Genomic DNA, 12,877 nt, shown 5'->3' with positions numbered 1-12,877 from the left:
CTTAAATTATTTTTGAAGTCTACAAGAGTTTCTGAAAAACAGTTCAAAATGCTTGTCTCTACTACCCAGTAATTCAAAGCTGATTTCTAAATCCTTTACATAATGTACATGGATTTTATAGAGTGCAATTACCTTTTTCAAATGCTTCTCCTTTGTCTTATTCTTTTCCCAAGTCTTGCTTAATTTAACCAATCAAAAATCCATTTATTTCTGATTTGAAAATTAGTTAATGCAAATAAAGCCTGGCTGACATTTGCAAGTCATTTGCAAATGCCCTTATAGCCTGCAATCGCTATTCCTTCCTCTTCTGAATCCACATTTGCTCTGTGTGATTGTGGTTGGGTATACACCTAGCAGTACATCAAGAAAACATAATATACCCCTGCTGTTTAGTATATACTCCACATAGCAATTATTATTCACATGTAAGAGTTTTGGCCATGTATACATTGAAACCCACAACAAAGACTCCTTGAAAATTAATGATGAAGATACCTGAAGAAGCTCTTCCTACACAGCAAAGACACCTGCTGGGTTCAAAAACGCAAAATAGCACCGCTGTGCTGTATTGCTTTTGGATCTGGGGCAAGTATTAGCACCAACACACTCCTGCCAGGATCCTTGTCAGGAGTAGCCTTGTCCTCTGATATCTCAGGCAGTGCTGAAGGACTCACTGCCTTGTTTCTCATGCAAGAGAGAGCAGCAGAACCATGACAACAATAATCAAGACCCAAACTCTTCAGTGTTGAGTTTAAACCACCAAACTAACCTTATCCCCCGGCAATGAACCATCAAATGCCCATCTTCTTTCCTTTTACATATATTTTAGAAGCTAGTTTGAGCTCGAAGCCAATCTTAAACCTGGTATCAGCCTCTGGCTGGGGATGCTTTCCACGCTAGCAGCAGTACTGGTCAAGTGATAGATTTCATTCATAATTTAGCAAATGTCTTTCTTTGTGGGTATTCCAGGCTGCGGGATGTATGTGCTTCATCTCTCCAAAAAGCAGCTGCAGGGAAAACGCAGGACATTGTGTTTTGAAGCCTGACTTAGATGATTGATGGTTTTGGTACCAGCTAAGAAAATGCACAGTCACATCGCCAAGTTAATCTTTGCTTCTCACAAAGCGCAGCGACCTCATGATCCTGGAGGAGGTGGTTCAATAGCAGCATTAGCCTCAGGACCAGCAGTCTGCAGGTGTGCAGACAGCAATGCAGCACAGGGATATTACTGAGCTTTAAATTCATTAAGGCAGGTATTGGAAGCTATTTTACTGCAGTGACACAAAGCTCTGCATGTGCTAATTTAAGTTGCTCCTCAACTAACAGCTGTGTCCTTGCAGTAAGTACTAAGATTTTTATTATAACTATCATAACTATCTATTCTTTTCTAGAAACTCTCTACAAGAGAATCCAACGTGGAATCAGCTCTGGATAAAGATACTAACATTCTGGCATGTTTGTGAAGGTGTTCAGGTGTTAACTGCAGCTCTCCAAGAACCCCAGATAGGTCAGTAGAGAGCTACTCTGGGCCATCAGCTGAGTTTGCAGGGCAATTCAATTAGCTCCAAACTAGAAACCTAAAGCCCACCTGAGTTTCCCAGACTCAGTGCATGTGTAGCACCTACAAACCTGAGATTTTTAACATGAAGCAGCAGGTGTGTCCTACACTTACAGGAGATCCAAGCATTTCAGAACTACTTCATGCTCTAAGAAGAATTGGATTGAACTCGAGCTCTGCATTTAGGTATGTCCAGAGATGGATCACTTGAATCTCTTGCCAGGACTGACTCCATTGAATAAGTCTTCACTGACTTGGAGACCTTGCATGCCAACACCTACAAGCAGACACTTACGCTCAGGAGTACTAATACAGAGTTGTATGCCATTCCCAATATGTGATTATGCACAGCATACTGGCCAGCATGCTTGCTGCTATGATATCCCAGGGATGGAAAAAGGCACCAGCCTATGCTGAAAGGTCAGACCACAGTGACTTCCCATTCCCATTCCTGTAATTCTAGCAGTGCCACTCACAGCAGCCCTGCTGCACCAAGAATGGTGCAACTCAGCAAAAATTACCAGGATGTGCTACAGAAAAAAAAAGATTTCTCCTATTCCTGCCCTTAATGTGTCACACACAGACCCCAGTATCTAAAAACTCTCCTTCCTTCCTGATGAGGTCAGGAGCCTTTTGCTTTGTGCCCTTCATGCCACAATCACAAGAGATGACAGACAAATGAGGGTACAACATCCACCGAGAAGCGGGCAGGGGTGAAAAAGGACAGGAGTAACTCAAAAACAATGATGCAGCAGCTCTGATTAGACACAGTTTTGTCAACGCAGGTCGAGGGGGAGGGTCAGTTGTTGGTGGCTTATTTTCCTTCTTCCTTCTCTCAAATGTGAGCTGTTGGTGGTGAGGCAGCTGGTGTGCTGTGACAGCTGCTTGTCATGCTGCTCATAATTGCCCCATTGATACCTTGTGCTGCCTCTGGCTGTTCTTGGCACCCACCTGTTGTCCTGGGGCAGAGCTCCTCAGCTCAGTGTTACCAGTATGCTTCTCCCACCTGGCCATGGGCCCCCTTCGCTACCATGAGGTAAGCAATCGTATAGCACCAGCAACATTGCTGCAGAGTTGAGTTTGCTGCCGCAAAAGGCAATACTGCATGAAGAATTAAGGTTTGTGTTCTGCTGGACATGTTTTATTATGTCCACACAGCTCATTACTAATTTACCATTTTACCATTTGTCACTGCACTAAAGTCCATTGAAGGAAAAAGTGAGTAAGAAAAAAAAAAAACTGATGTTTTTGTATGTAGACAATGTTTGTGCATTGCTGTCTAGAAATATATCCCAACAGAGAACATTTGGATTCTTCAGATCTGCAGAGATTTTCATCTACTTCTAAAACACTGCCAGCTCAATGGACAGATTGATTGCACTTGGGATAGGCAATCACATAATAAAATGTTGTGTTTCATACTTCTGTTTTTTTTCCTTCCACTTGAGCAAAGTTTTTCAGAGCACACAGCCCAGAATTATGCAGGAAAAGTAGTGATTTACAAGGCATCTGTTATCTGTAAGACACATTGACTCCAGGGGTCTTGTTGCCCGGATGGCATTCTCCAGTTTACCAGGCAGGGAGGTGGCATAAGCTGGAGGACCTTTTTACATAAACATGAAATTTCACAGTGACTTTACACACAGCTAAAATGAACTGAAAAGGAAAAAATACTCTGAAGACACAGCACAGAAGTCTTAGTATGTCTCAGCAAAAATCTGAACTTTCACATGGAGGGTTAGCTCACCCCAGCATGCATGCATTGTTTATCAGAACAACATCCTCCAAGAATTTGACCTTGGCTGTGATTCTTCCTGGGTAACTGAATGCTGCAGAAAAAGAAATATGAAGTAAAAAATAACACCAAATCACAGAAACTCCATAGGTGTTGAAACTAGATGATCTCTAAGGTCCCTTCCAACTCAAGGCATTCTAAGAAACTTCAGAACAGATCTCTGGAGATCATCTGGCCCAGTCCAGCCCAAAGCAGAGTGACCTTTCAAGTAATATCCAGCTCTGAAGCCATAACAGGTAGCTCAGGGCTTTCCTCATCTGGTGTGTGAGTATCCCTAAGGACAGAGACTTCACACACGCTCTGGGCAGCCTGAGCCAGAGCTTCATCACTTTCATTGTGAAAAATATCCTAATATTTAAGGAATAAGAATTTAAGGAAGAAGCATTTAAGCAAAATTTCAGGCTGAGTTTCCAAGAGGTGCACAAGGCACCCTTCCAATGTGTTTGTCTGTCTGTTCCCTGCTAATAATTCCCAAACCTGATTGTTTATTTCAACCAATTCTAACAGAAACATAGGGATGTGATGTTAGATTTCTCCAAGTTCAATGAGAACTGGTGTGTGGGTAGATGAGACAGATACTGTCAGTACCCTCATTGACAAAAAGCTGCAATCCAAATCCAAATGTTGTTGAGCATTTGAGGACCACATGGCATAGAGACACCCTGAATGCCCCAGCTAACAGAAGAGATGTGATCAGACAGCCAGTGCTTTATTAGTCACCAGAGAACCCGACCACAGGCTTCAAACCCGTAGGGAACCAGGCTTCATTAGTTCTGCTGCTCACAAAATACTCAGAGTTTTTTACCTTTACTCTTATGCTTCAGTCGAGCAGTCGTAAATTTCCAGGACCAAAAAAAAAAAAAAAAAAAAAAAAAGCTGCTCCATCCTCCATATAATGCCCCTTTATATATCATCCTTCTCTTACTGAGAAAGAGAATGGCTAAGAATAGCCAGTCAGATGATTTACTATTACAATTTTGTGCGGGTATATGGGATTTCTGGATGTCACTCAGCTGCCCTTAACAATAGCAAGGGCACAATTGTTTCCATAGTAATACCCATTGTGATGGGGTGAAGGTGTGTGTGTTGGGGGGAGAGTACAAAGCAAGTGGGAGGCACAGGTTACACAGACTTGCATAAAGGACAAAAATCAGGCACAACAGAATTTGACTCCACGATCCTTGCCATAGAAATTCCTGTTTGAAGGTCAATTCTATTCCATTGAATCTAGAACAAAATTTACTTGAGCATACACACACAGGCTAAGACTTTCACATTTTAGAAAATGAGCATACATGAGAGAGCTTTGTGCCTTTTGCCACTCTTCCATCTTGAATAACTTCACCACAAATGCACCACTTTTAATGAGAGGAGACATCCCGAGTTTGTGGTCAGTGTCAGAAAAGTATACCTCATCATACTATTTCATTTCTTACTTGATACAATAGGCAAACATGGTCTGACAGGCTGGCTTCCCAAATCAGCTAATGGTATAAAACAGTCTCTCTGTGTTACTCTTAGAAAGTTAACCAGACAACAATTCCCTGACCAACAGGCTAAACGTGTCCTACATCTTTTCATCTCAAAATATCTCTGTGAACAGAGAAATTCTGATGCTGCAGCATACGTTGCAGCTTTTCTTGGTCACCCTTAAGAAAACAAGAATTGCAGAAACAAATGAAAGCCAACAGTGAAGTAAATAAAACCATTCCGCTTCTTTCTTCTGTGGTTTAATAGAAAATGCTGCTCAGATGGTCTGCCAGCTGCAGCAGGAGAAGTACCTGAGGATTTAATAAAAGTTGCTTTTATAAATGGCTGATGGGGGAAAAATTGAAGAATTTATCCAGGATTCCATTTGCCCAAGATGGTTCCTGGTGCTGGTGCTAAAAGCTCTGCTATTGACTCAGACGGTTATATGACCCTTTGAGCCAGTGCCAACACAGATGAAGAGACGATAAGCTCAGGCTACTGAAATAGGAAAAGGGCATCAAAATGTAGGTAATAAAATGATCTAGTCCTTTTTCTAGTCCTTAAGTGATCCAGTTGTTTTGGGGTTTGGTTTTTTTTGTTTGTTTGTTTGCTTTTTTAAATATTCTGTAATATGAGCTGTCAATCTAAATGTTGTAGGGAAGTAGCTATTAAAAGACCACATTTTATTACTGAATCTGCTCCCCAGGCTGGAGCTCAGAAGTCAGCTTTCCTTAGCCTACAGAAAGGGTGCTCCCAAAGATCCTAGTTGATTTGTTTCAGATAAAATTCCGGTCATTATTTTTTTTTTAGCATTCTCTTCATACAGTTAATTGATTTTGGAAGTCAAAAAAGCCCTTCCTAATCACAAAACCATGTGAGAAAACTCAACTATTCACAACAGGGCTTCAAGATGGGGTCATGCCATAACGGTCACTGTAAGGCTTCATCTGAAGAACCTCTGTCCCAACTTCTGCTTGTCCTGTTCCCTTCCTTAGTCAATACTTTGTGCTGCCAGGTGAGCTGCACTGGTGAATCTTTGCCCAGAAACTCACTCCTATTACAGTGGATTTATTTTCCAGTGATGGTGTGGGGCTGTGGAGCGATCAGTCAGGGCAGCCAATTCCCCCTTGTTGCAGCAGAGAAAAGGATGAGCAGGCTTCAGCTTTGCCTTTTTGGGGTTTGATGTTTAAACCCACTGTTCGAAAGCCTCCCCCTGGCCCCATTTTGCAGAGCTGAAAATGCTCTCAGTCACACAGATGCCACAGAATCTAAGCTGTATATTCTGAAATAATACAACCTGGGCTGATGGTGCTTCCGTGACCAAAGGGTTTTATTAAATGAAAACAAGCACGCAAATGTACATTTTATGCTGAGGCTAGTGACATAACAATGAATAATTTGTCGGGGGAAGGGATGGATAGCATTAGCAAGCTTTGACCATATGAGCAAATGTAGCCACAATAATTGTAATAATGGCTATAAATAAATAAATAAATAAATAAGGCATTGAGAAGCTGGCAGAGGTGAAAGAAACAGCCAGGCTGTCTGCTGAGGACCAGACTGTGGTGCAGCTTGGCACAAAAGAGAGGTGGAAGTTTGTGTTTCTTACTCTTTCAGAATCTCTGCACGTTTCTGCTGAAGTGCAGGGGAGCAACTCACCCAGGCTTACTGCATTTCCCTCTGCCACCACACTGCTGAGACACCCAGCCTCAGAGGGGAAGGCTGCAGAAATCTTTAAGCACACACACCACAGGGTTCCCAGGAACATGGCTCCAACAGAGTGTGCTATGGATCTTTAGCTCAGCTGGGTTTTATGGTTACGGGGGTAGCTGAGCTCTCTCTCCATTCTCCAGCAGCGGTCTCTCCTTATTAAGCATCACAGAAGCACACACACAGAAGCAGTGCCTCCTCCACACGGTTCAACTGTGTAGGGAACCTGAGCTAGGAAATGTGCAACCCTCATCCAGATTTGTAATTGTTTCTATTTTCTGGAACTGAACGTGTATGCTGATATATACCGTTCCTATTTAAAACCTGACAGGAGGGGTTGTTTTTGTATCTAGCAGGAACAAGGAAAATGCGAACAAAAGTTAAGAGGGAAAACAAATCTGTATATTTCTATGAAAGAGCCAATCTTCTTCAGAGTCATCTTAGGCGTGTTTTCAGTTGGGTTTTGTTTGTTTATCTGTTGGTTCCTTTTGCCATGCTGATGAATGATATCGATTTGCATTGCATAGAAATTGCAGATGCAATCTATGCCTTTTTCCATTAAATGCAACATTCAGAGCACCCAACATCTCTTGGAGACTTTCCTGACTTTGATACCTCTGTATACTAGCAAAGGTAGAGCACAAGGGAAAGCTTTGTCATCTTGTTTCTCTCCATTTCTTCCCTTGGTCACACAGCTATGTTGTTTATTTATTTATGTTGGGGACCCACTTATTTTTCCTTTTGTACTTTGCTATGCATACTTATAATGAAAAGATGATCTGTGTCCTCATTACTGTTCTATTGCTTGATGAAGAAAAAACACGTTAACAAAGGAAAATGCTTTTCAGTCAGCTCATAATGTTCCCTGCTGTTCAGCTGGGACTGTAAAGAGTATGGTTTAATGAAAGAAGGTGAGAAGGTGGGAAAAAAAACTAATGAGGGTGTTTCTCTGCATTGAAAGATCACTTAGGAGCAGCAGTGATTTCCTTTGTGTCAGAAAAATATAAAAAATAAGGTTCAAAGGCAGCATCCCCAAGGTCAAAGAGGCCCATCCTCTCTTACACAGCATGAGGAGTAACACTCTCTGGCGACCTCCTTTTTTCACCTAGAGCAGCATTTTGTAATTTTCACGTGGTAGAGGGAAATGAAGTTGATGTGTCTTAGCCAGCTTTTAATTCCCAAGGAACAGGCACAAATGCTGGAGTAGATGTGCAAAGCTGATTGCATCCTTAATGGAACAGCTCACAGACCCTCACCTGGAGCTGTAGACGGGGATTGAACCTCTGCACAAAAAGGGACTCCCAAATTGGAATCCCAAAGCTCACAAGACTGCTGCCATTTGTTCCAGAGAATATCACAGAATCACAGAGCCATTAAGGTTGGAAAAGACTTCCAAGATCACCTAGTCCAACAGTCAACCCACCCCCACCATGCCCACTGACTGTGTCCCTCAGTGCCACATCCACATGGTTCTTGAACATGTGTGGTGACTCCACCATTTCCCTGGGCAGCCTGTGCCAACATCCCACCACTCTTCCTAAGAAGAATTTTTCCTAATATCCAGAGTGAGTTGATCTGAAACTGCACTGCAAGAGCACAGAGCAATGAGTAGTTTGCAGCACAGAGCCCATTGGAGTCACAGAAGCCATACTGTTCTGCTCCAGCCACAGTCACCATGTTGTGGCCTCACACAGAGCACAGAAGCTTCCTTCCAGCCTGCAGGAGCCAAGGCTTCAACATCGGAGGGAATGAGAAAGGAAGGAGAGGGGCACTGTTTATAAGCATCCTTTCCCAAGTGTAAACAAGCAGGCAACAGATGACAGATAAGCAACTCCTTGCCACAGATCTGGGCAAGCCTTTGTTTCAAAGCAGTGGTTTTGCACCAGTCTTCTGACTGTTCTCTTTTCTCCAGAGCTGGTAGAAGGAACGTGATACAGCACAGCATCACTGCCTTCAGAGCAAAGGAAAAAACCTTGTTAGTGCCCTGCAGTGCCACCCACAACACAATAGGCAAAACACTACCAGAAATCAATACGGCAAAAGATTGAGCTCAAATACATTCTGTTTGATAGGGCTATTAACACCCTTGTCAGTAATGGGTTGAGATTTTTTTTACAAAAACATATGCATTCTTAACTGTGTTACACATCTCTCTCATCTTCCTAACTCACTGAGTTCATAACCTAAATTACACAGAACAGTGACTAAATTGGTTTGTCATTGCTCAACTCCAACCTAAAAGGACAAAGCAAGAAGCGGAAGAGAATAATATTTGGGGAACCGGAGAGCTTCAGGGGGTGGTTAATGATGGGACAGAGAGACTTGAATGGCTGCATCACCAGTTTTAATTTGGTTCTGGGGCAGTAGTGACGCAAAGTCATTTCCATACGATAGCTGTTTCTTTTCCTGGGTGAGAAGAGTTGGTGGTCTCGGTCTGTTCGTTGCTGGCGGATATCTGCATCACAAAAACCAGCGGCACATCGCTCATTCTCACCAGCTGGCTGCATCGAAAAGCCAAGGTCACATCTGGGGAAAGGGCAGGGCCAGCTGAGCAACAGGCTGAAGCATGCTGTGGGGACAACCCCGAGCAGAGACACTGCCATGCTCAGCTGTGACATGAGCAGGGACCGCCTGCTGTCAGCTCGACCTTGCACAAGGGACCAACATCTGACTGCACATGGAGCTGGATAATTAGCAAAGCCCCCAGGTAACCCACTCGCTTTCATGGATTCTATCATTCTCTGAGTGTTTGGGGTTTTTTCATTATTTGCTTTGATGACAGTAAAGCTACTTCTGGGCAATAACATTTGGGTTTTTATTGTTATTATTTGCAGCATGACAGTGCCTGCAGGTCATAGCCAGGACTGGGGCTTTAATAGATGCTTACAAACTACTACTAAGAGACAGTTCCCTCCTTGATGAACACATCACTGAAATGGAAAAGCCTCACATTGGCGAGAGAAGTGAGATACTGTTATCCTTCTCAGCACAGGAAGACAAACAGCAGGACCTTCTGAGAGGCTGAGCTCCTGGGGCCAGTGAAAGCTGTGGGTGTTCAATACTGCTGAAAAAAAAAAAAAGAACAGGCAAATCTGTTTAATCAGTTTCTGGATCCCGACCTAACGTTGTCTGTTTGATAAAGAAAAATGTAAAAAAGCTGAAAAATCGTGTTCCCACGAGACACTTTTATTGCTACAGCAGTGCCTGATCGTTGGAGGTGCTCAGGCTCTACCCATTAGGGAGAGGAAGCCAGAGTGGGAAATGCTCAGGATTTAAGGTCTTGTTTTGATAGGAATTTCTATCATGGCCCTCAGAATAAGCAGAAGCAGAACTGATGGAGACCCTCTTCAATTTTCCAAAGATTTTATGGCTGTGAAACCATGGAAGAGGTTTTGTGCACCTTTCATTCTCAGTGAGATCCTAGCAGCAAAGTCTCCTAAGCCAGACAAGTATAGATAATGCTTTGAGAGGTGCAGACAATCTTCTAAATTAGAAACCTGACATAAGTGCAAAGCTTTTCTCTCATTTCAAAATGAGTTAAGAAATTGCCACATAAACCTTGAGAAAAACCATTTGCCTGTGAACAGGACACGAATGAGGGTGTTAGAAGACAATGTACTTCCAAATGTCTCTTGGGAGAGCCTTTATTTCTTGTGTGTTCTTTGTATCTACCACGGATGAAGTGATACAAAGGAGCAATACCTCTAAGCTTATCACATGAGACGGCTGCAGAAAAGACTCTTGACCAGGAGAGATGGGAAAATCTTGCAAGCAGCCACAGAACTCCAGAGTCTACAAAACCAGGATGCATGTGATCTTTATGAGACCACTGAACCATCTCACCTGATCATTATATGGATTTCTGCTAAGTAAATCATCAGGCTCACTCATTAGGTACATCTGATCAACCTAAATAGATAAATAAAATGCTCTGCTATTGGAATACAACATTCATAAAGTGATGGACAATGTTTATTTTTCCTAAAAATATGAAATACAGTATTTTGAAGGAAAAAAAAAAGCTAGTAGAGCACAAATGGTGACATGTTGAGGAAGAGCACAGGAGCAGCTGGATTACCTCGTGTGTTACCCTCATTCCTCTTCTTTCTGAAACAAGAATTGAAGGAAGTCACAGCTGCAGTAGCACTGTGGGCAGCCAGCAGACATCTGACCAATGTTCTTCTTTGGAATATGCTAAATAGGAGCAACCAAGAGAAAAGTAAGAATGTCTGCTCTTAGGGTCCACAGAATTGGAATCATAGGGGCTGGAAGGGTCCTCTGGAGATCATGGAGTGCAACCCTCCTGCTAAAGCAGGAGCAAACCTATAAGTAGGTTGCACATTACAGCTTACTTCCACAACTCTTCCTTCAGATCTCATCACTATTACTGAACAATTTTCTTTCAGCTGGTAACAAGGCTTAAATTCCTTCATAATCACACACTCTAAAAAGGTGACCATGTACGTATTCTGGACTTCCATCACGTGGCTGGGAGCCCCGCACACTCAGGGACCTTTGTTTTCCTAGGTGTTGGGGATTGAAAATTTCGCACCTAATGAGGACTGTAGTATTCTCTGCCTCAAGAACGTCGTGGAGAAAATTAATTAGAGCTGAATGGAAACGTGTTATTCAGGTTGTACTATTTTGTAATACATAATATAAAATGAAATATTTTGAAACCAAAACTCGTTTTGAAAGAAGAAATTGAAACATTTAGCTTGGAAATGTCAAAACGAGATGTTCCCACACTGTTGGAACATCCCTCCATCACTTACTCTTTTTTAAATGACATTTTCAGTGAAACCAACACAAGTTTGCAGAGCGGTTTGATTTTGACAGGGCTGTATTTTCCAATGGAAAGCTGTTCTGAGGTTTTCCAACCAGCTCCACCAGGAACAGGCGTCGCAAGATCGCAGAGACCATCCCTTTGGCAAACTGCTGCGTTAGAAGCAAGATTCTAGATGAGCACAAGGCACGAGGGGCAGGGGACACCCCAAGAAGGCTGAGAACCTGGTGCCTGAGTCACCCCTGGCTGCATCTCAACACATCCCGCCTTCTGCAGCACAGCTGCGCCTGGGGACTGAACTGGCAGTAGCAACTGTGGGGGATTTTAGGGGGAAGAACCTTAGTGTGTAGGCACAGTTGCATCTCTCAGCACTGCAACTTCCCTCTCTGCTATCTGAGTTTAGAAGCAACAGAAAGAAGAAGTGCCCCGAGTCTGGCGTAAGTCCCAGTTCAGGATGGCGAGCTTCTAGCGAGGCCCGGAGGCGGAGGTGGGATGAGCAGGAAGCAACGCACACCCTGAAATTCACTGATTTCTGTCCAGTGATGTCTGCTGGATGTGACTTGCCTGTGTGAGATGTGTCCCTCCCTCATGGATGCAGAGGAGAAGCTTAGGTTCACAGGAAAGGCAAAAATGGCAGCCTCTCTCAAAGAAAGAGAATCCCTTGACCTTCTGAAACAGAAAGGGAAAGAAAAATCTGCTCTGTTTTTACTGCAGTGTTAAATAAAGTTCCTTTTACACACCAGCATTTTCGAATTTCCAAGCAGCCTGACTAATATCAGAAGCTTGAGTTGGGCACAAATGAGTTAGCCTTTTTTCTTCTTCACTTTCCTCACAGGAATGCCACTTGAAAAAAAATTTCCTTTCTTGTTAATTTAATGATTACCTTCAAGAAGAGCTGGCAGTGGGGAAAAATGTAGGCAATAATGATCATGGAGCCATCGGTATGGAAGCAGGTTCTAGGGACAGCTCAGCAATGGGTCCTTGATCCTGAGCCTGCTTCCCCAGAGCCCTGAGATGCTGAGTGCCTCAGCGCAGGGCCCGACTGCATAAACCTCCTGGGGTGATGGTGTTCAGAGTGCTGGCTCCTCTCAGGCTGTGCACCTGAAACACCACCACCCGATCTCCATGGTCCCAGCCAGGGATAGCGTAGTTCTCTCCATGTGTCTTCTCCCACCAATGGAGAAGAGTGTTCTTCCGCCACAGGCAGATGTGGTAGGTGGACCAGTTAATGTCTTCAGACACTGTCAAGTGATAAATATTTATCATGTTTCTGTATTAATACATGTGAAGACAAATCCATATTTATGACACTGCAGAGGGAGAAGCACACTGAGCAAAGCCAGCTGGCTATCATATTCGTTAAGAACCGGCTTTGGGATCAACCCCAGCCCTCCAGTTGTGCCTGCTGCTGTCCTTATGCCTCAGAGCCATCCCAGCCCTCACCTGAGGGATTCTGTGGTACCTTTGGCTGCCACCATGATGGCTGTTGTGTCAGCCAAAGACACGACTGTCAGCCTCGAGGATAACGGGGAAAAGACAAATACATGACGGCAAAACT

This window comes from Tympanuchus pallidicinctus, unplaced genomic scaffold, assembly GCF_026119805.1.
Source record: "Tympanuchus pallidicinctus isolate F22 unplaced genomic scaffold, pur_lepc_1.0 scaffold1, whole genome shotgun sequence".
Taxonomy (NCBI): domain Eukaryota; kingdom Metazoa; phylum Chordata; class Aves; order Galliformes; family Phasianidae; genus Tympanuchus; species Tympanuchus pallidicinctus.
The sequence above is the reverse complement of the archived record's forward strand: the minus strand, read 5'-3'. Positions refer to the sequence as shown.